Below are 27,851 nucleotides of genomic sequence, written 5' to 3'. Positions count from 1 at the left end.
TCTTGGGCTTAAAAAATTCTCCTGCCTCAGCCTTTGGAGTAGCTGGGACTACAGGGGTGCACCTCCACGCCCAGCTAATTTTTCATTTCTTTTATTTTTTACAGATGGGGTCTCACTTTGTTACCCAGGCCGTTCTCAAACTCCTGGCTTCAAGCAGTCCCCCCACTTCAGCCTCCCACTGGGATTACAGGCGTGAACCACCATGCTAAAGGAATTTTGAATTGGGATTTAGAAAAAAATGCAGTAAGTTCTGAGAGACTGAGGACGATGCTTGGCCCAAGGGCTGGTTTAAATATAAAATGTATCTCTATTAAGACCCGTGTGAGGGCCCGGAGGTGCCCTGGCCCTGGGGTCAGGAGATGTGGGTCCCAGGCAGTGCTCTGACATGCCCTAGCTGAGCAGAGCTGCTCTCTGGGAGCCAGTTTTCTGCTCCGTAAAATTAGGACAATATGCTCTATCTTTCGGGTTGGGGAGGGTGGTGCGAGGAGCAGAAATAATGCGTGGAAAGCAATCTGCACCATACCCTGCAGGAAAGGAAGCTGCTGTTCCTGCTCTCATGTGCCAGGCCAGTTACTGTAGAGATGTACGCTCCATTAAAACACCGTCATCTTCCCCAGGCTGCAGAGATACCAGTGTTACAGCACAGCCGAGATGAGGAGCTGACTGCTCCTGTTGGGAGGACCTGGAGATGATTCATGACAAGAGCACTATAGGAAGAGAGAGAAACATCTGCTTCCTCGAGTGCCAGGGTGGCAGAGGCCACCGGAAGTCTTCACTTGGCTGAAGACTTGCAGTGACTCTGGGGTTTAATTCAGATAATTGAGAGAAGGCCAGCACCATGGGAATTGTTCAGAATGGGGGTCCAGGGTCAACAGAGAGAACCCTGATTGTATTCAAGAAGAAAGGCGAAACTCTGAGCTAGGATAGCTGAGCTCAGCAGGAGGTCAGAGAGGTAGGAGTAGCATGCAGAAAGTGGGCCATGAGCCAGGAGAGGCCTGCAAGGTGGGATGTGCACTCGGCTGATGCTGGACACCTGCAGCCAGGGCGTGACGGGGGTACTGGCTGACTACCCAGGGCGCATGTCTTATCCCCCGCCCCCACCCACCATGCCTGCCCACACCTTTCTGTGTGGGTCCTCACCCAGTCTGGCCACGCTCCAGTGGTATCTACAGCTCTGCTCTTTTCCTCGCCTGCAAAGAGCAAAACAAAGAGGGTAGCAAGGTTAGGCCAGGTGAGAGGCCACTCACCCTGGCCAGCACGTATGGGTGAGGCAGGACAGGACAGGCCCCCGGCAATCCAGAAGTCCCCTTGGAACAGATGGAAGAGGCAATTCCATCTGGCAAGAGCCAACCCTCTTGCCCACTTACCAATCCCATTCTCTCCACGTAGCCCTCCAGAGCAACTCCCTGAGCATCTTCAAAGCCGGAGGCCTGGAAGTGATGAGAGGCCAACATGTGCTCTAATGAGATACAGCCCCGGGTTCCACTTCATCTCCTTGAGACTCCAGCTTTTGCTTGCTCTCCCCATGTCCACCTTCCCTTCCTGACTGCCAGCGGCAGCCAGCAGATCCTATTTCCACGCGGCAGCTCAATGCGCTCAGCCAATGCATAAAGGAAGCCAGTGGAAGGTTATCAATAAATAATGGCTCAAACAGTGAGAGTGTGAAAGATGAATACTGGATGTTTTCCAGAACTTTGCATAGTCATTCATATGCATATATACTTTGCAAATTTCCAAGAAGAAAATATAGCATGTGGCATGTCTCAAACTTGATTGTTCTATAGAAAGTGTTATGAGCTCAACTGTGTCTCCCTAAAACTCATATATTGAAGCTCTAACCCCCAGTACCTTAGAATATGACTGTGTTTGAAGATAAGGCTTTGAAAATGGGAATTAAGGTAAAACGGGGTCATGAAAGTGGGCCCTAATCCAGTATCACTGGTGTCCTGAATGACCATGTGAACACACAGCAAGAAAGCAGCCACCTGCAAGCTGCCGGGCGTGGTGACTCACACCTGTAATCCCAGCACTTTGGGAGGCCGAAGCAGGTGGATCACGAAGTCCGGAGTTCAAGATCAGCCTGATCAACATGGTGAAACCCCATCTCTACTAAAAATACAAAAATTAGCCAGGTGTGGCAGGCGCCTATAATCCCAGGTACTCAGGAGGTGGAAGCAGGAGAATTGCTTGAACCCGGGAGGCAGAGGTTGCAGTGAGCTGAGATTGTGCCACTGCACTCCAGCCTGGGTGACAGAGCAAGACTTGGTCTCAAAGAAAGAGAAAAGAAAAGAAAAGAGCCCCCTGCAAGCCGAGGAGAGAGGATTCAGAGAAACCAAGTCTACCAATACCTTGGTCCTGAACATTCTGCCTCCAGGACCGTGAGAAATCAATTACTGTTGTTAAAGCTCCCGGTCCATGGTATTTTGTTATGGCAGCCCTAGCAAACTCATGCAGAAAACCTCTGACTATCTGCACGATCAGTTTAAGATGTGCTGAAATAGTATTATTCATCATTCCAATACTATTTTACTTATTTATTTTTAATTTTATTTTTTTGAGATAGAGTCTTGCTCTGTCACCCAGGCTGGGGTGCAATGGCGCTATCTCGGCTCACTGCAACCTCGGCTCACTGCACTCTCCACCTCCTGGGTTCAAGCAATTCTCCTGCCTCAGCTTCCCGAGGAACTAGGATTACAGGCATGCACCACCATGCCCAGCTAATTTTTGTGTTTTTTTTAGTTTCACCATGTTGTCCAGGCTGGTCTGGAACTCCTGACCTCCGGTGATCGGCTCGCCTCAGCCTCCCAAAGTGCTAGGATTACAGGCATGAGCCACTGCACCCGGCCCAATACTATTTTATTAAAGCTTTTCTATGTGTTTATTTGTATTTATTGGTTATCTAGTATCACTGATTTCTAAGCACTAACTTTCCCCACCTTTGTGTGAGTTCTTTGCACCTGATTCACATAAATCCTTGAATGGTACCTACTCTACAAATAGACAAACGCTTCCTATGCATTCTCGGCCTGCATTCATAATCCCTCCCTGGCCAGCCATTGCGGTGGCTTTGTACTGTGTCAATGTGCCTAAGCTGGAACTATGTTTCTCAGAAAATCGGAGCAAAATCTGGAAGGCAGAAGTAAAACAGCAGTAATATTTACAGTCAGAGTCTGTGTAGGGCCCAGCACTATGGTGGCTCACACACAATGCCATGCACCCACTGGCTCAATTTATTGGTACAGGGCAGCAGCCGTGCCTGCAGTTCCTCCAGCTCCCACCAGAACTGCTGCTTCAGCTTCACTGAACCTTGGGTTTGTGAGCAATTCCATGGTGAAGTGCACTAGCTCTTCTACAGGTCATCTTCAGCATCAGAGCTGGAGTGTTGGAGACCCAAGAGGCTGATGTGGAAGACATCAGTTTCAGTCCATCCACAGGAGTTCCATCTCCTCCCTGCAAGTGCAGCTCACGCTTACCCTCTCCCACTTCACATCCATTTGCCAGCCCTGCTGACTTCTGGACACGGGGCAGCAGGCTGCAGCTCTCATAACAATGTTTATCCTAATATGGTCAATAAATGCCTCGTTTTGCTCAAGGTGGTTTCGCTTCTCTGATCAAACTTTAATGATACAGAGTTTGGAACCCTTGTAGGTGCTGCTGCAGTAAAAACCTAAACTGTGTGGCACTGGCTTTGGGGCCAGGCAGTGAATAGAAGGCAGACGGGCCCTGAGAAGTCTGTCAGTGAGGGCTTCAATAAACATGACGAAAATATTGTTGAAACCTGGAAGAGGGAAGACAGGTTTGTGTAGTGGTGGGAAGTTTAGCAACACTGAAACCCAGGATAACTTGGAAAATAGAAAATGTTTCAATGAACTACATGACAGAGTGGAGGGAACTGACAGGCACACGGGCCACCTAACTTCTAGCTGCCACAATAAAATAAGAGAGAATGGGCCGATCATACTTGTAATCCCAATGCTTTGGGAGGCTGAGGTGGGCAGATCATGAGGTCAGGAGTTCAAGACCAACCTGGCCAATGTGGAGAAACCCCATTTCTACTAAAAATACAAAAATTAGCAGGGCCTGGTGGCGGACGCCTGTAGTCCCAGCTACTTGGGAGGCTTAGGCAGGAGAACTGCTTGAACCCAGGAGTCAGAGCTTGCAGTGAGCCGAGATCGTGCCACTGCACTCCAGCCTGGGCGACAGAGCAAGACTCCGTCTCGAAAAAAAAAAAAAAAGAAATTAAAATAAAAAATAAAAATAAATAGGCCAGGCGCAATGGCTCACACCTGTAATCCCGGCACTTTGGGAGGCCAAGGCGGGTGGATCACCAGGTCAGGAGATTGAGACCATCCTGGCTAACACGGTGAAACCCCGTCTCTACTAAAAATACAAAAAATATTAGCCGGGAGTGGTGGCGGTGCCTGTAGTCTCAGCTACTCAGGAGGCTGAGGCAGGAGAATGGCGTGAACCTGGGAGGGGGAGCTTGCAGCGAGCTGAGATCGCGCCACTGCACTCCAGCCTGGGCAACAGAGTGAGACTCCATCTCAAAAAAATAAATAAATAAAATAAAAAATAAGAGAGAATGGAGATGAGTTAAGGAACCAATGGTGGCAGGACTTGCAAGATTTGAAAAAAGAAAAGAAAAATGTTTTATCATTCCCAGCCTCTCCAAATGGCAAACACCTCAAAAAATTAAGAAATGGCTTGTGGATCTGGTTCCAGTTAAGATGGAGGGAGCCGACGCCATGGGAGCTCCCCAATGGGTTACTTCTAAGAACCCCAGAGTGGACACATAAAGCAACTTAATAGGGACTCTGCAAGGAAATAATAGCAGGTGGCTTGGAGAGGGAGAGCCAAACTCCAAGAAAAATGAGTAAGGTGGTGAGTTTCCTCTTCTTCCCCTTCCATGTCTCTTGACATAGATTCAGGGCGGCCAAACCCAGAACTGCTTAAGTGGCAGGGACAGGAAACATTTCAAGAGAAATTCTCTCTTTGCAATCAATGGAATAGGAACGGGGTCCCTGCATGGCACAGCGAGTCAGGGAAACCTGGCTTTATTCCATCCCGACCTGTCCTGATGCCATAAAAGAGTAAGACTTAGGGGTCTTTGGGGAGGGGATGAGTATATTTTGCATGTGGGAAGGGTGTGAGCTATTGTTGCCAGAGGACAGGCTGGTGGACTACATGATCCAAAGATGGTGTAGGAGCACCCCTCGGCCCACAGGCTGGTTTCATAATGTGATCTTGTCATCTCCCATCAAGAGGTGAAGTCTACATCCCTTCCCCTTGAACCTGGGAGGGCTTTTGTGCCTGCTTTAACCAATAGAGGACAGGAGAAGTGACACTCTGTAACTCTAAGACTAGATTATAAAAGGCAATGCTGTTTCCTACCGGCTTTTTCTCAGGATACTCACTCCTGGAACCCAGTGGCCATGCTGTCAGGAAGCCCAGACCACATGGTGAAGCCCCAGCTGAAGTCCTAGCCCCAGTAATCCCCAGACTGTAGGAGATAATAAGAATGAATGATTTTTGTTCTTTCATGCCACTAAAGTTGCGATTGTTTGTTATAAAGGAATAGGTATATAACTATCCCCAAAGACCCGAACTGTAAACCAGGAAGCCAATATATTACTTTACAAGAAAGATTAGGTCTTTCCAAAGACTACTTACTCCATCCTCGGCAGCCCCTTCCAGGTATCCAGGTCCCTTCGAGGCTACTGGATGAATAGGAAAATAGAGCGCAGAGACCCACAGGCCTGGTGACACCTACTGAAGCTTCTGCCCCAAGCTGTGTCCACCAGTGACTGTCATTTCCCTTCCCCACCCCACCCCCAATGCTCGCTCTCTCATTCCTGCTGGAGAGGGTTTATGTCCAACCATCTCCTGCTATTAATAGTCATTCTTTCCCAGGTAAAGCAAACACAACAGATTCATCTTCTTCCAGGTTAATATACTTACTACGTTCAGTGTCACAGATGTTACTATAGATGTCCTGATAAAAACACCACATTGATTCATGAGGGGCACCACTCCTCAGTCAGTAGTTTACTGATTATTCATTAGTCTGACTTCGCCCATTACCTTTTTATTCTTCATTGCAGTCTGAGAGGTTAACTTATCTCCAAATTGTGATTGTCTTAGTGTTATCCCACGGACTGATATACATGGTCACTCCCACCTATCCACCGAAAGCAATGCCTAATGACTTGTTTGGGTGCTGAACAAAGGGTGCTCATGTACCATATTTTGAGAAACGATGAAGTTTAGCACACGTAGTTGTTCATCTAATATTTTCATTCTGAGGAACATGGGGCTGATTGGCTGCACTGAGCCACACTTTGGCATAACCCCTTGGGTTACTCTCAGTCCCTTGTTATAGGACCAACAGGTTCATGTGCTCACTGTGCAGTAACAGATCCATTCCACAGAGAGAGCAGGGTTCGCAGCAGAGAAAGTTTAAGAATCTCAAGGTGCCGAGCAAGGAGATGGGAAGAGACCCTCAAATCCATCTCCCCAAGGAATTCGTGGCTGGGGCTTTTAAGGGGATCATGAAGGGGAAGAGGCTGGATAACTGGGGTCCTTGATTGGTCAGGGTAGGGGGATGAAATCATCAGGATGTGAAAACTGCATTCTTTGGTGAGCCAGGCTCTTGTGGGGTCCTGTGGACGGGTTGAGTCAGTAGTTTCATCGGTATGCAGGAAATGAAGGAATAGCTCAAAGGGAAAACATAATGTTTCATAATTCTCAAGTTGTTTTCTATAGAGTAGTTAAGGGGAAGTATAATCTTGTAACAGGGTCTTCATGATCCTAGGACAACAATAGTTGTTCCTCAAACAACTCTGAGGAAGCAGATTTGAGCTGGCTGACCTCAAGATCAATGCTGAAGGTGATGCAAGCTGGGTTTATTTTCATGTCTCCCTCTTTCATATTATCTGATTAATTTTATAAAGTTTATAGGGTTGGGCCAGGCGCAGTGGCTCACACTTGTAATTCCAGCACTTTGGGAGGCCGAGGTGGGCGGATCACAAGGTCAAGAAATCAAGACGATCCTGGTTGACATGGTGAAACCCCATCTCTACTAAAAATACAAAAAATTAGCCGGGTGTGGTGGCATGCACCTGTAGTTCCAGCTACTCGGGAGGCTGAGGCAGGAGAATCGCTTGAACCCGGGAGGCACAGGTTGCAGTGAGCCATGATCACGCCACTGCACTCCAGCCTAGGCGATAGAGCGTGACTCCATCTCAAAATAAATAAATAAAATAAAGTAAAAATAAAGTTTATAGGGTCAGTTTCACCCTTTTATTCAATTTTCTGTTCCTTTTTCTCCTTTTTAAATCCCCTCACGCTTATACCATGGCACTCTCACACAAGTACAAGCTGTGCTGACAAACTGCTTCAGTTCTTTTAGGGAAGCAGCAATGATTAAATCCTTACTTTTGGTGCAGAACTTACTGTCAGTTCTCAGATATGTGACCTCTTGGAGCCTCAGTTTCCTCATCTGCAAAATGGCAACAGTCACTATTGTCACCTGTTTTCTTCCCAAAATTACCATGAGATTCAAATAAGATCATGTGGGTGAGAACACTGTGAAAGGCTTGGCAAGCCACACAAATGCCAGGAAAACATGCAGATAATTTCCTACAAAAATAATTAGGCATTCACTTTCATTCATTCGAATGCGGCCTTTGTTCCTTTCTTGCATCTAATTAAATCAAGAGAAATGTCAGGTGTAGAATTCTTAGGGATCAGGGTTTTGTTTTTGCTGGGCAAGAAAAATATGCCCTCAAGTGCCTTGGGCATATAGTTAATTTGGTTTTCCTGTGCTCCACAATTAAAGCCTTATCTGGAATTGTTATGGCTTTGTATTCTTTCAGCCATTTTGATGCTAATGAAGAAAAGTTCAGCAAGGATGAAATTCTAAGTATCTAGTACTTTATTTCATAAGCATCTTCATTAATAGTTATGGCTCATCACATGACCGGCCTTCTCAAAAGCAAGAGGATGTGGATGTCATGCAAGTCCCTGGAGAAGGAAATTTGGAAACCCAAATAAGTAAATTTAATTAGCGATCTCACATGAGATGATTGTGAGATGCAGGCAAATTTCCCCTGCCTTGCAGCAGAAGGGCTTTGTCCTGGTGTGTAACATTTCAAAGGCCCGAGCTCATGAGAGCCGCTTTTCTCCACAGCAAGGATGCTTCTGCAGCTGCTATAAGGTGTAGGGATTTCATTTTAAATACAGAATGTGCTCCAGCTTCCGTAAGAACCTGCAGCTGTTTGGCCACTCTGTGCAAGAGGCTGAATGTTGTGCATTGTCCCTGGAGCTGCTTTAGACCAAAAGCAAAATATTTTCTGCTTCCAAGAACTGGTGAAGGCCACCTATCAGAGGAATTTAAAATATTTCTCCAATTAAGCTCCATACCTACAGAGTCCACTTTGAATATGAGAAGAAAGGGGCAGCAAGTTAGCAGAGTTGCTCTTTGAAAAGCTGTTCTTGAGAAGACAAAGCTCTCTTCAGAGCAGCCTTCGGTCCTCTTTCTGAACAAGAAAACACCTGCTTTCAGGAGGACTGCAAAGCCCTCACTCCCTCTAGGCAAAAGGAGAGAGAATAGTTTGGATTTGTCAGGGTTGTTATCTAATGCTGAACATCCAGAAGAACTGAATGCCTAACTCACAAGCAGTGTAAGTGGTCAGTAGGCAATAAATGTTATTGAAGGAATGAGTCAATGAATACCACAAAATGCATAACGCATAACACTTTAGATTTAAAGGAGATTTTCTTTACAAAACTCCATCAGCCTGAGTTCAAGCTGTTCTTTACAATTCTAAAACTACATGGCTGCAAAGTTGTAGCACAACTCACACCTGTAGACAGATGGAGGGAGAAGGGGTAGGCTCACCTGGAAGTCTACCTGGCAGGTTAGCTGCACCAAACCTGGCACTTACTGGGATGAGACTTGGCACTTAATGGGATGAGAGATCCTGGCGGGCTTTCCTTAGATCCCGTGACCTCTTCTATTCATGCACTTCAGGAACAGTTATTGGCCAAACACTGGTTTATTGCCCAGCTATCACTTTTTCTTCTTTTCAAATTATTTGGAATTGACCACAGCAAGTTAGCCACATCTCAAATACTTGCACCAATTATCTGTAACACCAAATGTCAAATCGTGGTATTTAGTTGTGTTCCAGAGGAATATTTGAGTCGGGATTCTAGGTTCTTGGGAAATCTATAGAAAAAGTAGTCATGGCATGATTGCCATTGTCTTCTGTTATGTATTCAACCTCTTTTGTCTTGCTTTTGTTTCTGTCAGAGATGGACTAGAAGCAAAGTGTCAAGATCTTGCTTTATGCCAGTTGGCTGTCATATATAGTCATTTAATTTTTCCCTTCCCAGATGAGACTCAGGTGGCAAGGTGGCAACTTTCAGCAAAATACTTTCCACAGAACCAAGAGGTCCTTGACAGGGGTGACCTTTGGGGTCTAGGACACAAGGTTACACAAGAGGATTTGGTGCATAGAGGTGCTGCATCTGACTCCCTTCCTCTCCTTGTTTCAAACCTGAGGTTCTGTGGTTTGTCATAGTGGAATTTCTACAGGTAACACGCTGTATGCCTGACAAAGCCAACTGTCACGTAGGTGTTCGATAGCGTGTCTTTCTGGTGTGTGGAGCAGCTTAGAGACAAGGTGGGATTGAAGCCTACAGTTTCCCAGAGTTGGACGTCAGGACCCCAACAGTAAATGTCTTAACTCGGAGCTGTAACTTGGAGGCATCTGTAGGGAATCCGCATCTCGCTGCATTTGCCCAAGAGCTGAAGGGACTTTTACAATAAAGCCCTTCAAACAGGAAGGGAGTGATCATTTAAAACCCTTGTAAGGTACACTAAGAAGATAAAGGAAGCAGGAACAGCCATGGAGAAGGGGAAGAGAACATTCCTCCATCCACTCTCCTCCTTTGAACCTAACCAGACAGCCTCACCCAAATCACAGACCACAGAGTCCTTCAGGCAGCTGTGACACCCAGGAGTCTCTCTGCACAACTCCTGCCTAAAGATGTCCTTGATACACTGAATGGTTGCTCCAATCTGACACTTCTTCCCTTCCCTTCCCTTCCCTTCCCTTCCCTTCCCTTCCCTTCCCTTCATCTCTGACGTCTCTGAGCTTCTTTCCAGTGACATCACTCATCTTAGGGTGGTACAGATGAAACCCAACCACATTGCTTATGCCTCTTTTTTTAGCTTCTTTTTATTATGAACCCTTTCCTCCTAACACATTTAAGGGGGCGGTGCAAAAGTGTACATGTGAACTTTTGCTTGTTTGAATTGAGAAAATGACAAAGCATCAGGAATGTCCTAGTTTTGAATATGCAATATCAGCACATCCTTCTGTGCAACTCTCCCAAAAAAGGGTGTGATTTTGTGCATGCATGCCTCCGCCGTCTTGGTAGCTCCTTCCCAGGTCCCCCTGTGAGCTCAGCCTAACGACTAGTCCTCAAAGATTGTCCCTGAGTGTAACTGATATATTAAGGTACATTTTCTAAATGTGGAATTTTCTAGTCAGGACTTCCCAAGTCATTCCTGTACCACCCCACTAGAAGGAGTGTGGACAGATTCGCTTGCTGAAATGGCGAAGTGAGTGCCTGCAGCTGGCCAGGCTGAGCTGTTTCTGAAGCTCAGAGCAGCTATGACTCATCCCTCCTACAGTCCGTTAACTTCCCACTCCTGTCACTAGACCTACTCCTCTCGCTCTGACTCCTACAAACCCACTTATTTTCAAATTTGCTCAATAACTATGACATTCAAACCCAACATGCTCCATGCACAGGATGCTGTGAAAACACACAGTGAGAATTAAGGGTTCACAGAAGGAATAATGGCCAGAGTGAGAACTGTTTTCTGGGATGCTGGGTGATGAGAAATAACTGCTAATAAGAGACAACAGCAAGTTTTAGGACATGTGCCATCAGGCCCAATTGAGTTAAGGGAATGCAGTCATCCTAACTGGTGGTTTTCAGAAAGCCACACAACATTTTAATTGAATGCACAGGCTTCTGCATGATTAGGAACATAATACTTTGGTGCCCAGGCCAGATTGAGCTGGTAACAATGAGCTGAAATGGCTTCCTGCCATGAGGCAGAGAAGCTCAAGCTTATTCTCCCCATGACTCTTCCCGGCCCTGTGGCAAAGTCACAAAAGAAGCTCAAGAAACCAATTTTCAGAGAAGGTTTAGAGCTTTCCTGCATGGTTCCAACTACTTGTGTGATATAAAAACGCAATGACTGCAGAAGGAGGATTGCAGCTGGATTTCGGAGAAACTTTCTGAAGAATGGACACAAAGAACCAGCAGCCTGGTGCAAAGTCACTGAAGCAAGTAGCACCAACTCCTCCCATCCTCCCATCAGACACCATTAATTTAAAGTGGTCTCCAGTCATGCAGTCATTTCACAGAGTTTGCATCTTAAGCCCACCTAAGATATTGTCAATAAGATATTGTCTTGAATTCCCAGCCAGAGTCCAGGGAATCCAGAATTTCCAAAACTTTGAAAATAGGAAATATTCAACAGAGTCATTCAGCCAATATTTGTTCAGTGCCTACCACATTCCAGTCACTAATAATTGGCATGGATATCAGCCCAATAGAATTAACCATTGGACTATCTTTGGGAACCCCTGAGAGACATATTCAACACGATCCTGAATTAAAAATACAACTAATTTTCTATATTGTGATTTTTAAAATGTATAATAGGCCTTTCACTTTAAACTCAGCTCTGGACATCTCCATGCAACTCTCAGAGCAGCTCTTTCACTTCAGCATGTTTACACATGAACTCATTGTCTTCCCTCCAAATCTATATGTCAGTTGGTGGCACTCAATCACCCAAATCAGGACCTGTGAATCACCCTTGCCCCTTTCTACTCCGTTACACTCAAGATCCAATCAATCAGCACATCATATCACTTTTACCCCGTAGACACAACTCAAACAATATAATAGTCTCTTCTGTAGACGCTGTAGTAGGCACAACACAGATGGATACTATTGCTATCATCCTCATTTTACAGGCGAATAAACATGGCTGCAGGGGTTAAATAACTTCCCTAAGATCACACAATCTGTATATGGCAAAGCTAAAAATCAAGCTTGGCTGGGCACAGTGGCTCATGCCTGTAATCCCAGCACTTTGGGAGGCCGAGGTGGGTAGATCACGTGAGGTCAGGAATTCAACACCAGCCTGACCAACATAGTGAAATCCCATCTCTACTGAAAATACAAAAATGAGCCAGGCATGGTGGTGCATGCCTGTTATCCCAGCTACTAGGGAGGTTAAGGCAGGAGAATCGCCTGAACCAGGGAGACAGAGATTACAGTGAGCTGAGATTGCACCACTAGACTCCAGCCTGGGCAACAAGAGGGAAACTCCATCAAGAAAAGAAAGACAGAAAGACAGAAAGACAGAAAGACAGAAAGACAGGAAGGAAGGAAGGAAGGAAGGAAGGAAGGAAGGAAGGAAGGAAGGAAGGAAGGAAGGAAGGAAGGAAGGAAGGAAAGAAAGACAGGAAGACAGACAGGAAGACAGGAAGAAAGGAAGGAAGAAAGAAGGAAAGAAAGAAGGAAAGAAGGAAAGAGAGAGAGAGAGAAAGAGAGAAAGAGAGAGAGAGAAAGAGAGAAAGAGAGAGAGAAAGAGAGAAAAAGAGAAAGAGAGAGAAAGAGAGAGAGAGAGAAAGAGAGAGAGAGATAGAGAGAGAGAAAGAGAGAGAGAAAGAGAGAAAGAAAGAAAGAGAGAAAGAAAGAAAGAGAAAGCAAGAAAGCAAGAAAGGAAGGAAGGAAGGAAGGAAGGAAGGAAGGAAGGAAGGAAGGAAGGAAGGAAGGAAGGAAGGAAGGAAAGACAGGAAGACAGACAGGAAGACAGGAAGAAAGGAAGGAAGAAAGGAAGAAAGAAGGAAAGAAAGAAGGAAAGAGAGAGAGAGAGAGAGAGAAAGAGAGAGAGAAAGAGAGAAAGAGAGAGAGAAAGAGAGAAAAAGAGAAAGAGAGAGAGAAAGAGAGAGAGAGAAAGAGAGAGATAGAGAGAGAGAAAGAGAGAGAGAAAGAGAGAAAGAAAGAAAGAGAGAAAGAAAGAAAGAAAGAAAGAGAAAGCAAGAAAGCAAGAAAGCAAGAAAGGAAGGAAGGAAGGAAGGAAGGAAGGAAGGAAGGAAGGAAGGAAAGACAGGAAGACAGACAGGAAGACAGGAAGAAAGGAAGGAAGAAAGGAAGAAAGAAGGAAAGAAAGAAGGAAAGAAGGAAAGAGAGAGAGAGAAAGAGAGAAAGAGAGAGAGAGAAAGAGAGAAAGAGAGAGAGAAAGAGAGAAAAAGAGAAAGAGAGAGAGAGAGAAAGAGAGAGAGAGAGAAAGAGAGAGATAGAGAGAGAGAAAGAGAGAGAGAAAGAGAGAAAGAAAGAAAGAGAAAGAAAGAAAGAGAAAGCAAGAAAGCAAGAAAGCAAGAAAGCAAGAAAGCAAGAAAGAAAGAAAGAAAGAAAGAAAGAAAGAAAGAAAGAAATAATAAAAATCAAGCTCAAGTCTTTCTGAATTTAAAGAGGAGGATTTTGAAGCGCTGCGTCTCTAATTCAGCAATCACTGCCCTAATGTAAACCTCATTCTTTCTCCAGTCTCCTTACTGGTTCCTCTGCCCGCTGCCTTCACTTTTTTTAGTGGCTTTTCAACATTTATAATGTTTTGTTTTTGTTTTGAGCCAGAGTCTCACTCTGTCGCCAGGCTGGAGTGCAGCGGCACAATCTTGGCTCACTGCAAGCTCCGCCTCCGAGGTTCAAGTGATTCTCCTGCCTCAGCCTCCCGAGTAGCTGGGACTACAGGCACATGCCACTATGCCCAGCTAATTTTTTATATTTTAGTAGAGATGGGTTTCACTATATTGGCCAGGATGGTCTTGATCTCCTGATGTTGTGATCTGCCCACCTCGGCCTCCCAAAGTGCTGGGATTACAGGCATGAGCCACCTCGCCTGGCCCATTTATTATGTTTTTTTTTTTATTATTATTTTTTATTTATTTATTTTTTTTGAGACGGAGTCTCACTCTGTCGCCCAGGCTGGAGTGCAGTGGCTGGATCTCAGCTCACTGCAAGCTCCGCCTCCCGGGTTCACACCATTCTCCTGCCTCAGCCTCCCGAGTAGCTGGGACTACAGGCGCCTGCCACCTCGCCCGGCTAGTTTTTTGTATTTTTTAGTAGAGACGGGGTTTCACTGGGTTAGCCAGGATGGTCTCGATCTCCTGACCTCATGATCCGCCCGTCTCGGCCTCCCAAAGTGGTGGGATTACAGGCTTGAGCCACCACGCCCGGCCTATTATGTTTTTTAAAGTCAAGTTTATGTGGGTATAATATACAAAAGTAAAATTCACTCCTTTTAAGTATAGTTCGACAAGTTTTGACAAATGTATATGGTTGTGTAACTACCACGATGATCAAGATATAGAACTTTTCGCCGGGCGCGGTGGCTCACGCCTGTAATCCCAGCACTTTGGGAGGCCGAGGCGGGCGGATCACAAGGTCAGGAGATCGAGACCACGGTGAAACTCCGTCTCTACTAAAAAATACAAAAAATTAGCCGGGCACGGTTGTGGGCGCCTGTAGTCCCAGCTACTCGGGAGGCTGAGGCAGGAGAATGGCGTGAACCTGGGAGGCGGAGCTTGCAGTGAGCCGAGATCGCGCCACTGCACTCCAGCCTGGGCGACAGAGCGAGACTCCGTCTCAAAAAAAAAAAAAAAAAAAAAAGATATAGAACTTTTCTATCACCCCAAAAAGTTCTTCATGATCCTTTACAGTCAATCCCCTTCCCTGGTTCCTGACTGTGGTAATCACTAATCTTATTTTTCTTTCCCTACTTTTTCCTTTCAGATAATGAAATGTAAATGAATCATACAATACAGAACCTTTGGTGTCTGGCTACTGTCCCTTAGCAGGGAGCTTTTGATTTTGTCCATATTGTTGTGAGTGTCAATAGTTGGGTCCTTTTTATTGCTGAGTAGTATTCCTTTGCATGGATGTATTACCATTTGTTTATCCATCCATCACATGAAGGACATATGAGTTATTTCCAGTTTGGGGCTACTATGAATAAAGCTACTAGAAACATTCACATACAAGTCTTAATATAAACACATTTCTCTTTCTTTTGGGTAAATAAATACACAGGAATGGGACATAGGTTGTATAGAAAATGTATGTGTATGCTTAACTTTATAAGAATCTGTCAAACTGTTTTCCAAGTGGCTATATAAGTTTGCATACCAACCAGCTACGAAAGAGAGTTCTAGTTGCTCTACATCCTTACCAACACTTAGTATTGATAGTCTTTTTAATTTTAGCCAGGCTAATATGTATATAGTAGTATCCCCCTACGATTCCTATTTGCATTTCCCTAATGACTAATCATGTGGAACATCTATTTCATGTGCTTATTTGCTATCCATTTGTTTTGTTGTTGTTGTTGTTGTTTTGGTTTTTTTTTTTTTTGAGACAGAGTCTTGCTCTGTCACCCAGGCTGGAGTACAGTGGCGGGATCTCAGCTCACTGCAAGCGCCGCCTCCTGGGTTCATGCCATTCTCCTGCCTCAGCCTCCTGAGTAGCTGGGACTACAAGCCCGCCCCACCACACCCAGCTAATTTTTTTGTATTTTTAGTAGAGACAGGGTTTCACCATGTTAGCCAGGATGGTCTCGATCTCCTGACCTCGTGATCCGCCCACCTCAGCGGCCCAAAGTGCTGGGATTACAGCTGTGAGCCACGGCACCCGGCCTCCATTTGCTAGTGCATATCTGTATAACCTTAGGAAAGTTACTCAGCCTATGATGGCTCTTTTTCACTTTGCCTCTCTCATTTCACCTGTAAAATTTTTTCATTTTCTTTCTCCAAGTAATATTGGGCTCCTTCCATTGTAAAGCACACTAGTCTAACCGCCTCCCACCTCCTTAGCCTTACCATGATCTGCTGAGCAAATCCCAGTTAGCAAGATGGCGAAGACAGACTTACCCTCAGAAGAGGAGACCCTATGCATATGTTACCTTTTCTTTCCACTTCTCATTAAGTTAATCTCCCAGAATCACATACACATACATAGCAGGGGAGGAGGGAGTACTTCTTTTCCAACTCCAAAGCTCATATTTTTGTTTCTTCCAACTTTTAAGTTCAAGGGTACATGTGCAGGATGTGCAGGTTTGTTACATAGGTAAACATGTGCCATGGTGATTACCTGCACAGATCATCCCATCACCTAGGTATTATGCCCAGTACCCATTAGTTATTCTTCCTGATTAGCCCCAGTGTGTGTTGTTTCCCCTACCCCATGTGTCCATGTGTTCTCATCATTCAGCTCCCACTTGTAAGTGAGAACATGCAGTATTTGGTTTTCTGTTCCTGTGTTAGTTTGCTGAGGATGATGGCTTCCAGCTCCATCCATGTCCCTGCAAAGGCCATGATCTCATTGCTCTTTATGACTGCATAGTATACCATGGTGTACATGTACCACATTTTCTTTATCCAGTCTATCATTGATGGGCATTTAGGTTGATTCCATGTCTTTGCTATTGTGAATAGTGCTGCAATGAACATACACAGGCATGTATCTTTATAATAGAATGATTTATATTTATTTGAGTATATACTTAGTAATGAGATTGCCGGGTCAATTGCTGGGTGTTTCTGCCTTTAGGTATTTGAGGAATCACCACATTGTCTTCCACAATGGATGAACTATTTTACACTCCCACCAACAGTGTAAAAAGCATTCTTTTTTCTCCACAACCTTACCAGCATCTGTTGTGGGGTTTTTTTGTTTTGTTTTGTTTTACTTTGTAATGATAGCCATTCTGACTGGTGTGAGATACCATCTCACACCAGTGAGAATTTTGATTTGATTTTTTAATTTTGATTTGGATTTCTCTAATGATCAGTGATGTTGGGCTTTTTTTCATATGTTTGTTGGCTGCATGTATGTCTTCTTTTGAGAAATGTCTGTTCATGTTCTTTGCTCACTTTTTAATTAAGTTGTTTTTTTCTTGTAAATTTATTTAAGTACCTAGTATATGTTGGATGTTAGACCTTTGGCAAATGGATAGATTTCAAAAATTTTCTCCCATTCCACAGGTTATCTGTTGACTCTGATGACAGTTTCTTTTGCTATGCAGAAGCTCTTTAGTTTAATTAGATTCCATTTGTCAATTTTTGCTTTTGTTACAATTGCTTTTGACATCTTCATCATGAAATCTTTGCTTGTGCCTATGTGCTGAATGGTATTACCTAGATTTTTTCCAGGGTTTTTATAGTTTTGGAATTTTACATTTAAATCTTTAATCCATCTTGAGTGGATTTTTTATATGGTGTAAGCAAGGGGTCCAGTTTCAATTTTCTGCATACGGCTAGCCAGTTCTCCCAGCACCACTTATTAAATAGGGATTCCTTTCCCCACTGCTTGTTTTGGTCAGGTTTGCTGAAGATCAGATGATTGTAGGTGTGCAGTTTTATTTCTGGGTTCTCTATTCCATTGGTCTATGTATCTATTCTTATACCAGTACCATTCTGTTTTGGTTACTGTAGTCTTCAGTATAGTTTGGAATCAGGTAGCATGGTGCCTCCAGCTTTGTTATTTTTGCTTAGGATTGTCCTGGCTATTCAGGCTCTTTTTTGGTTCCATGTGAATTTTAAAATAGCTTTTTTCTAATTCTGTGAAGAATGTCAAAGATAGTTTAATGGGGATAGCATTGAATCTATAAATTGCTTTGGGCAGTATGGCCATTTTCATGATATTGATTCTTCTTATCCATGGGCATGGAATTTTTTCCTTTTGTTTCTGTCCTCCCTGATTTCTTTGAGCAGTGGTTTATAGTTCTCCTAGAAGAGGTCCTCCACTTCCCTTGTTAGCTGTATTCCTGGGTATTTTATTCTTTTTGTGGCAATTGTGAATGGGAGTTCATTCATGATTTGTCTCTCTGCTTGCCTGTTGTTGGTGTGTAGGAATGCTAGTGATTTCTGCACATACATTTTGTATCCTGAAAGTTTGCTGAAGTTGCTTATCAGTTTAAGGAGGTTTTGGGCTGAAACAAAGCGGTTTTCTAAATACACAATCATGTCATCTGCAAACAGAGATAGTTTGACTTCCTCTCTTCCTAGTTGAATATGTTTTATTTCTTTCTCTTGCCTGAATGCCTTATCCAGAACTTCCAATGCTATGTTGAATAGGAGTGGTGAGAAAGAGCATCCTTATCTTGTGTCAGTTTTCAAGGGGAATGCATCTAGTTTTTGCCCATTCAGCATGATATTGGCTGTGGTTTTGTCATCTATGGCTCTTATTATTTTGAGGTATGTTCCTTCAATACCTAGCTTATTAAGAGTTTTTAACATGAGGAGATGTTGAATTTTATCAAAGGCCTTTTCTGCATCTATTGAGATAATCATGTGGTTTTTGCCTTTAGTTCTGTTTATGTGATGAATCACAGTTATTGATTTGCATATGCTGAACCAACCTTGCATTCCAGGGATGAAGCCTACTTGATTGTGGTGGGTAAGCCTTTTTACATGCTGCTGGATTTGGTTTGCCAGTATTTTATTAAGGATTTTTGCATCGATGTTCATCAAGGATATTGGCCTGAAGTATTCTTTTTGTGTTACATCTCGGCCAGGTTTTGGTATCAGGATGATGCTGGTCTCACAGAATGAGTTAAAGAGGAATCCTTCTTTTTCAATTTTTTGGAATAGTTTCACTAGAAATGGGCCAGCTCTTCTTTGTACCTCTGGGAGAATTCTCAGCTGTGAATCTGTCTGGTCCTAGGCTTTTTTTGGTTGGTAGGCTATTTATTACTGCCTCAATTTCAGAACTTGTTATTGGTCTATTTGGGGATTCAATTTCTTCCTGGTTGAGTCTTGAGCAGGTGTATGTGTCCAGAATTTATCCATTTCTTCTAGATTGTCTAGTTTATGTGCATAAAGGTGCTTATAGTATTTTCTGATAATTGTATTTCTGTGGAATCAGTGGTGATATCCCCTTTATCATTTCTGATTATGTGTATTTGAATCTTATCTCTTTTCTTCTTTATTAGTCTAGCTAGTGGTCTATTTTATTAATTTTTCCAAAAAATCAGATCCTGGATTTGTTAATTTTTGAAGGGATTTTTGTGTCTCTATCTCCTTCAGTTCAGCTCTGATCTTGGTTATTTCTTGTCTTCTGCTAGCTTTGGGGTTTGTTTGCTCTTGTTTCTCTAGTCCTTTTAGTTGTAATGTTATGTTGTTAACTTGAGATCTTTCTAGCTTTTTGATGTAGGCATTTAGTACTATAAATTTCCCTCTTAACACTGCTTTAGCTGCATCCCAGAGATTCTGGTATGTTCTATCTTTGTTCTCACTAGTTTCAAATAACTTGATTTCTGCCTTAATTTCACCATTTACCCAAGAGTCATTCAGGAGCAGATTGTTCAGTTTCCATGCAGTTGTGTGGTTTTGAGTGAATTTCTTAATCTTGAGTTCTAATCTGATTGTGCTATGGTCTGAGAGACTGTTTGTTATGATTTCAGTTCTTTTGCATTTGCTGAGGAGTGTTTTACTTCCAATTATATGATCAATTTTAGAGTAAGTGCCATGTGGCAATGAGAAAAATGTATATTCTGTTGTTTGGGGACAAAGCCCACATTTCTTTTTTGCAAACTCCATCAAGATAAAAGGCAAGATTATTAAAAGCAGAGCTGACTTGAGCTGTAGTGATGGAGAAGAGATCCATGGTTATGAAAGGTTAGTGTGTCCAAAAGGATAGGGAACGGAATTTTTTCTGGTACTGGAATTGTTCTGTATCCCATTTGTGGGGATGAACTTACACATGTATTAAAATTCATAGAAAGCACACCCCCATGAAAAATCCATTTTGCAGTATTTTCTTAAAAAACAGCTGCTTCAACAGAAAAATTTTCTGCTATCCAATGTGGATGACATTGAAATTGACCCAAAAACTTAAAAGTAAAAATCTAGGCTATCTTTTCTTCTCTAGAACTGTATTCGGTCATCCCTAGGCAAAGCTGTGACTAAGTAAAGGCCCCTCACTACCTGCCAACACCCTTTCTGAGCATCCCCTTCCTCTCTGGATCCTCCCACACAGCTCTGCAGACAGGGCATGCATGGGTCCATGCTGCCTTCACCATAAATGCACATGCTCTGTTCTTTGTGACATCCAGGCCCACTGCCCCTGGGCCCACTGCCCCTAATCCCTGCACTAGGCAGCTCCTCCCATTCTAGAACCCTAATCTATTTATCAAAACTCACTTCCTCAACATGAGGTTCTGCTCTCAGTTAATTGTGACAGTAGGAAGAGTTCAATAAACCCATCCTCACCATGTAAAGCTGTCAATAACCAAGAATAATTGAATGGGACAGAAATATCTGTCGGGAATAGGCAGATCATGGAGAATTGGAGGAAGGGAAGCTTTCACAACATCATTCACCTCGTTCCTTGTAGGTCCTGCCAATTCTGGCCTCAACATACACATAAGCCATCTCAGAGAGCTGTCACTCCTTTTCTTAAAAGTCTTCAGAAGAGTGAAGGAGGCTGTGCACATGTGGGAGCAAGGGCTCAATTTTGCTGTGCATTTAAACTGCTTCAAAAAATAAAGCCTTTTTGTTTAAGTCTTCACAGACTTCTCAGTATATATGCTGCATGGTAATTCTTTAGCATAGACAGGGCAAAGCTGACTATATTATTCAGTAGAGTAATAATAAAGTAATAATAGCAGGCTGGGTGTGGTGGCTCACGCCTGTAATCACAGCACTTTGGGAGGCCCAGGCAGGCATATCAGAAGGTCAGGAGTGCGAGACCAGCCTGGTCAATATGGTGAAACCCCATCTCTACTAAAACTACAAAAATTAGCCGGGCGTGGTGGTGGGCACCTGTAGTCCCAGCTACTAGGGAGGCTGAGGCAGGAGAACCGCTTGTACCCAGGAGGTGGAGGTTGCAGTGAGCTAAGATCATGCCACTGCACTCCAACCTGGGGAACAGAGCAAGACTCCATCTCAAAATAAATAAATAAATAAATATGAATAAAGTAAAACAACAATAGCTAGTATGTTTTGAATATTTATTATATGACAAGCACTGCTCTAAGTACTTCATGTGTGTTATTGCATTTAATTTTCTAACAATCTTAAGTGGTAGATACTGTTATCATCTCAATGTTGCAGGTGAGGAAACTGAGGCAAAAGCTGTGAAAGCAACTTGCTGTGGTAGACACAAAGAAGTGCCACCCAGGACCCTGGTCAGACCTGGCCTTGTTGCCTGGCTGTGGGGAGGGGACCAACGCAGTGGGCCTTCTGCTGCCAGCTGTTCAGGTCAGCCCTAGATACAGTGTCCCTCATTAACGCCCTTCCCAGGCCACACCACAGCAGGCTTCAGAGCCAGGCCAGTGTATAAAGGTCTGGCCATTTCGGTCCAGTGCAGGAGCGCTGACTGTCTGGAGCTCCTGCAGGGCTGGCCCAGCTGCATTGGGCCTGCATCTCATTTCCACCCCATTTCTCTGCCCGGTCCTGCTTCTGCCATTGGCCTGCCCTGTGTTGATCCGTAACAAACACCCTGCACCCAAAACTTTGTCTCAGCACTGGCTTTAGGAGGACCCAACCTATAGCACTTGCCAAGGGCCACACAGCAGACAAGTCATAACCCCACAATTCAAACTGATGGTTTTATGCTCTTAAACACTATTGATACGCTGCCTCCAAATATATAAACAAATCTAGAACTCTCCTATAGCAATGGTTAAAACTATTACTAGGAGTGTCTGAAATTTTTTCTTTAATTTTCAATAACAGCTTATTGAGATATAATTCACATACCACAAAACCCATCCTTTTAAAGTATACATACAATTCAGTGTTCTTAGCACATTGCCAAAGTCGTGCAACCATGATCGCTATCTTATTCCAGAACATTTCATCACCTCGAAAAGAAGCCCTGTCCCCATTAGCAGTCACTCCCCATTCGTCTTTAATTTTGTCCACCTAAACAATAATTCATGTAGTTAATCTGTTCTTGCCAGCGGCGAAATTTATCCACTGTGATCAAAGATACAAACTCTCCTAATTTCACTGCCTTTTAAAGTATTAAATCCATAAACATGTTCAAATTCTTGTTTGGTAATCTCACTCCTGGGAATTTATTCTAAGAAAAAACTGACAAAAGATGAGAGGAAAACAAAATGGTTCGTTGCAGCATCATTTAAAAACTAAGAAACTGGAAACGAATGTCGTCCATCGTGGGTGATTGTATAAATTGTGGCACATTAACAAAATGGAATATTGTTCATCTATCAAAGACTAAATAGCAACAAGAAAAATGTTTGGTATAACATTAAGCATAAAAGCAGAAAATAAAATTGCATTTACAACTATGTAAACGATGTATGAACTGATAAGGGTCAAAAGGAAAGGGAGAAAAATGAAAACAGTCGCTGCAACAGGATGTTGGAACTGTGAATTATTTTCATTCTTCTGAGTTCCTTTATTATTGTCAAACCGTGGTCTTCATAATAAACGAGAATTGGAAGGAAAACATGCATATATCCACTCTTGCCAGGAAAAATTCTCACTCAGAAAGGGAAGTGGTATGATAGAAAATTATTGTTAAGGGCAAGGACTTTGGAGTCACCTGGACTTAGATTTCAATTCTGGCTCTGATGCTTCTGAGATGTGACAATAGGAAGTAGCCTAATTCTGTAAGCCTAATTTTCCACAACTGTTAACAGGGGCTGATACAGTCATACACTACCACACAGGGCTGTTGTGAAGAGAAGTGAGATGGTGGAGCCCAGCTCTCCTTTTTTTTTTTCTTTTGAGACAGGGTCTCACTCTGTCACCCAGCTGGAGTGCTGTGGTGGCTCACTGCAGCCTCGACTTCCTGGCCTCAGTCAGCACCACTTATTAAACGGTAGTTACTGCTATTTTTGTTGCATAGGTAATGGTAACTAGAGTGATGGTGGTGGTACCAACAAGGGGACAGGGAATGGAAGCTTTTGTTTATGAGAATACCATTAACACTGAAAAAAAATAGAATGGCAGTATAATTTTCTACTGAACACACAGACAGAGGACTTTCTATCATCTCTACCAATTGATCACTCCAATTCAGACCAAGTGAGCATTGCTTCAAAGGAGAGTTGGGTTGGGGGTCCATCACTCCTTCCTAGCTCGAGATACAGAGAAATTTGTACCTACAAGATCCTCCCAGTGTCCTTGTTGAGAACTTCATCCAAGAAACTCAAGTACTGCTGGATTTGTGTGACTCATCTTGTGAATGAATACAAAGGCCTATTAACTATTCTATGGTTGTAGTCATTGATATTATCACCATCATTAACAAAGAGTCTGTGTGGGATACTAAGAAAACGCTATTCAGGTCTTTGTCTTCTCTGCTGGTCTGGATGAGCTGTCCTCTCCCCCCAGGCCCTTCCTGCCTTTGCACACAGGACACCATCCCTGCTGGTCCTGCCCACACAAGGACTCTCAGAAGTTCCTCTTACTCTTACATCAATTTGTCCTCACCCTTCCTCAGCATATAGATGTGCTGTCATGTCTCCCACCTTAATAAAAAACAAAAATTATTGCGTGATTCCACATCTCTTTCTAGATACAGACCATCTCTCCATTCCCCTTTACACAAAAACTCCTTGAAAGAGAATAGCAGGATGCTGAAAAGTATTGAAGCTGGGTGATGGGAAGATGTATATTATTCTTGCTACATTTTTTAATTTAGAAAGACTATTGAGCTGTAATTGACATACAATAAACTAAATACAATTGGCCTCCATATCCATAGGTTCTGTATCCATGGATTCAACCAATTTAGATCAAAAGTATTTGAAAAAAAAAATGGATGGTTGTATCTATACTGATTATGTGCAGATTTTTTCCCTTGTCATTATTCCCAAAACAATCCAGTATTGTAACACAGCATTTACACTGTATTTGGTACTATAAGTAATTGATATGGTTTGGCTGTGTCCCCACCCAAATCTCATATTGAATTGTAGCTCCCATAATTCCCACATGTTGTGGGAGGGACCTGGTGGGAGTTAATTGAATCATGGGGGCAGTTTCCCACATACTGTTCTTGTGGTAGTGAATAAGTCTCACAAGATCTGACGATTTTATAAGGGGTTTCCTCTTCTGCTTGATTCTGATTCTCTCTTGTCTGCCACCATGTAAGACATGCCTTTCACCTTCCACCATGATTGTGAGGCCTCCCAGGCCACATGGAACTGTGAGTCCATTAAACTTTTTGTTTTCTTTATAAATTACCCAGTCTTGAGTATATCTTTATCAGTAGCATGAAAATGGACTAATACGGTAATCTTGAGATGATTTAAAGTATATGGGAGGATGTGTGTAGGTTATATGCAAATGGTATCTTTGAGGGTCCTGAAATCAATCCCCCATGGGTACTGAGGGATGAAAGTATATCATATGTACAATTTAATAAGTATTGGCACATGAAGATGCTTGTAAAACCATCATCGCATTCAAAATAATGAACATATCTATCACCCTTGGAAGCTGTCTAGGGTCCCTTTGAAATCCCTCCCTCTTGCCCCTCCTTTCCCGAGCACCTTTCTGTTGTTATACATGCATTTGCATTCTGTAGAATCTGTATAAGTGAAATCATACAATATGTATGTTTTTATTTGCCTTGCTCATCTCACACAGCATAATAATTTTGAGATTCATCCATGTTGCAGCATGCCCCAATAGTTCCCTCCCTGTTTTTGCTGAGTACTATTTAAATATACCACAGTTCGTTTATCCATTCACCTGCTGATGGACATTTGGGTTATTTCCAGCTTGGGGCTATTACAAATAAAGCTTCTATGAACATTCAGGTACACGTCTTTGTATAGACACATGCTTTCATTTGTCTGGGCTAAATATGAGAACAGAATATCCAGATCAGATGACAGGTGTACATTTAAATTTTTAAGAAACTGCAATACTGTTTTGCAGAGTATTTGCACAATTTTATATTCCCACCAGCAGTGTATGAGTTCCAGATCCTCCATATCCAAACAACACTTGGCATATAGTCAGATTTTTTTATTTCATCATTCCAGTAGGTGTGGTTTCTCATTGTGGTTTTAATTTGCATTTCCCTAAGAAATTACTTAATAGGTACAATATACATTATTCGGGGATGGTTACTGTAAAAGCCTTTACTTCACTGCTATGCAATCAATGCATATAACAAAATTGCATTTGTGCCTGTAATTGTATACACATAAAAAATTTTGCATTTTTCTACTGACTAATGAAGTTGAGCATCTTTTCTTTTTTTTTTTTTTTTTTTTTTTTTTTGAGACGGAGTCTCGCTCTGTCGCCCAGCCCAGGCTGGAGTGCAGTGGCGCGATCTCGGCTCACTGCAAGCTCCGCCTCCCGGGTTCACGCCATTCTCCTGCCTCAGCCTCCCGAGTAGCTGGGACTACAGGCGCCCACAACCGCGCCCGGCTAATTTTTTGTATTTTTAGTAGAGACGGGGTTTCACCGTGGTCTCGATCTCCTGACCTTGTGATCCGCCCGCCTCGGCCTCCCAAAGTGCTGGGATTACAGGCGTGAGCCACCGCGCCCGGCCTGAGCATCTTTTCATGTGCTTATTTGCCATCCAGAAGCTTTCTTTGAACAAGTGTCTGTTCAAATCTTTTGCTCATTTTTTAATTGAGTTGTTTGCTTTCTTATTGTTGACTTTTGAGAGTTTTCTTAATATCATAGATACCAATCCTTTAACAGATATGATTTTCAAATATTACCTCCCAGTCTTTTTATTCTCTTGAGAGTGTCTCTTTAAGTGAGATATATATATGTATATATACACACATATATATACATATATACATACATATATACGTGTGTGTGTGTGTGTATATATATATACACACAATGGAATATTATTTAGCCCCAAAATATTGTTGTTTACAGCAAAATATATTAATCTGAAGGACATTATGCTAAGTGAAATTAACAAGCACAGAAAGACAAATATTGAATAATCTTACCTCTTTGTGGATCTAATAAGTTGAATTCATAGACATAGAGAATAGAATGATGGTTTCCAGCAGCTGAGGTGGTAGGGTGGTGAGGAGGCAGGGAATGAGGAGCTGTTGATCAAAACGCACAAGTTTCAGATAGAGATGGGGAATAGACTTTGAGATCTATTGCACAGCAAGGTAATCATCGTCATAATAATGTATTATATTTTTCAGAATAACACGGTAAATTTCAAATGTCTCACCCTAAAAAAATGACAGTAAGCAAGGTGATGGACATGTTTAATTAGCTTGATTTAATCATTTCATATTGTATACACATACAAGGTATCACATTGCACCCCATAAATGTATAAAATTATGATTTGTCCATCAAAAATAATATTAGTAATAAAAAGTTAATTTAAAAAATTAACAGCAGAATTTTTAATTTGGGTGAGTCCAATTTATCAATACTCTTTTTATGCATAGTGCTTTTGATGTCCTAGTGAAGAAATTTTTACCAGAGAAATTAAAGACCTAAATGAATGGAGAAATACACTTTATTCATGGGCATGCATGTATATGACTCAATATTGTTGATATGTCAATTAAATCTACTGATCTACAGATTTAAGAGAATCTCAATTACAATCTTAGCAAGGTTTTTAATATAAATTGAAAAGCTAATTCTAAAATTCACAGGGAAATGAAAGGACTTGGAACAGCCCAAACAACTTTTAAAATGGAGAATGAAGTTGAAGAGCTAACACTACCTGATTTGAAGGTTTATTATAAAGGTATAGTAATCAGGACAGTGTTATCTTGGCATAGAGGTAGGCAAATAGGCTAATGAAACAGCGAGAACAGAATTATTTCCACATACGTGGATGACTAATTTTTGACAAAGGAAATCCTGCAGAAATCCTGAAGAAAAAATAATCTTTTCAGCCAATGATTCTGAAACAATTAGATATCCATTTGCTGAATGAAAAAAAAGACCTTCAATCTATACCTGTATCTATGATTGCCATGGCTCATGCCTGTAATCCCAGCACTCTGGGAGGTCGAAGCAGGCAGATTACCTGAGCTCAGGAGTTTGAGGCCAGCCTGGGTAACATGGTGAAACCCCATCTCTACTAAAAATACAAAAATTAGCCAAGCGTGGTGTCACACGCCTGTAGACCCAGCTACTTGGGAGCCTGAGGCGGGAGAATCACTGGTACCCAGGAGGCGAAGTTTGTAGTGAGTCGAGATCATGCCACTGCACTCCAGCCTGGGCAAGAGTGAGACCATGCCTCAAAAAAAGAAAAAAAAAAAAAATCGGGACTCCGGACGAGTTGGGAAAAAATGGGGAAACTAAGCAATGTGGGAGGAAGCTAGAGTTGGAGAAAAAGATACCTGTTAAGGATCCGGTGAGGTAAGGTTCTGTCCTCTGGAAGCTGAGACAGTGAACTGGGTAAGAACAAGAACCGAGCCAGTGTCCCTGGGAAGTGGCTGGAATCTTGGGAACACAATCTCAATTTTCCTTACAAAGTGACCTCAGCTGACATACCTCAGGAACAAAAAGAGCAATGTTTAAATAGAACCTGAATTATCCCCCTCTCCTATTAAGAACCTGGTGAGACGAGATCAGGAGATTGAGACCATCCTGGCTAACACGGTGAAACCCCATCTCTACTAAAAAATACAAAAAAACTAGCCGGGCGAGGTGGCGAGCACCTGTAGTCCCAGCTACTCGGGAGGCTGAGGCAGGAGAATGGCGTGAACCCGGGAGGCAGAGCTTGCAGTGAGCTGAGATCCGGCCACTGCACTCCAGCCTGGG

The 27,851-nt window shown here is 42.9% G+C and overlaps 2 long non-coding RNA genes across 5 annotated transcripts in view; both read right to left on the bottom strand.

The window, feature by feature from the left end:
- The window catches only part of LOC105466580 (uncharacterized), a 67,490-nt gene that overhangs the window by 24,535 nt on the left and 15,104 nt on the right, over positions 1-27,851 (bottom strand). For all 4 annotated transcript variants that reach the window (XR_011620761.1, XR_011620759.1, XR_011620760.1 and 1 more), the window contains exons 2-3: positions 27,428-27,581; positions 26,057-26,158 (exon numbers count right to left, since the gene is read on the bottom strand). This is a non-coding gene — a long non-coding RNA (uncharacterized lncRNA). The remainder of the gene's footprint in view (positions 1-26,056; positions 26,159-27,427; positions 27,582-27,851) is intronic.
- On the bottom strand, positions 198-8,740 carry LOC105466579 (uncharacterized). Its single transcript, XR_011620763.1, has 3 exons — positions 5,415-8,740; positions 1,368-3,778; positions 198-1,190 (listed from the first exon to the last, which is right to left on the bottom strand). It is a non-coding gene; the product is annotated as an uncharacterized lncRNA (long non-coding RNA).

Source organism: Macaca nemestrina, chromosome 3 (genome assembly GCF_043159975.1).
Source record: "Macaca nemestrina isolate mMacNem1 chromosome 3, mMacNem.hap1, whole genome shotgun sequence".
NCBI lineage: Eukaryota > Metazoa > Chordata > Mammalia > Primates > Cercopithecidae > Macaca > Macaca nemestrina.
Note: the sequence above shows the minus strand (reverse complement) of the source record. Positions and strands in the feature narration are given on the sequence as shown.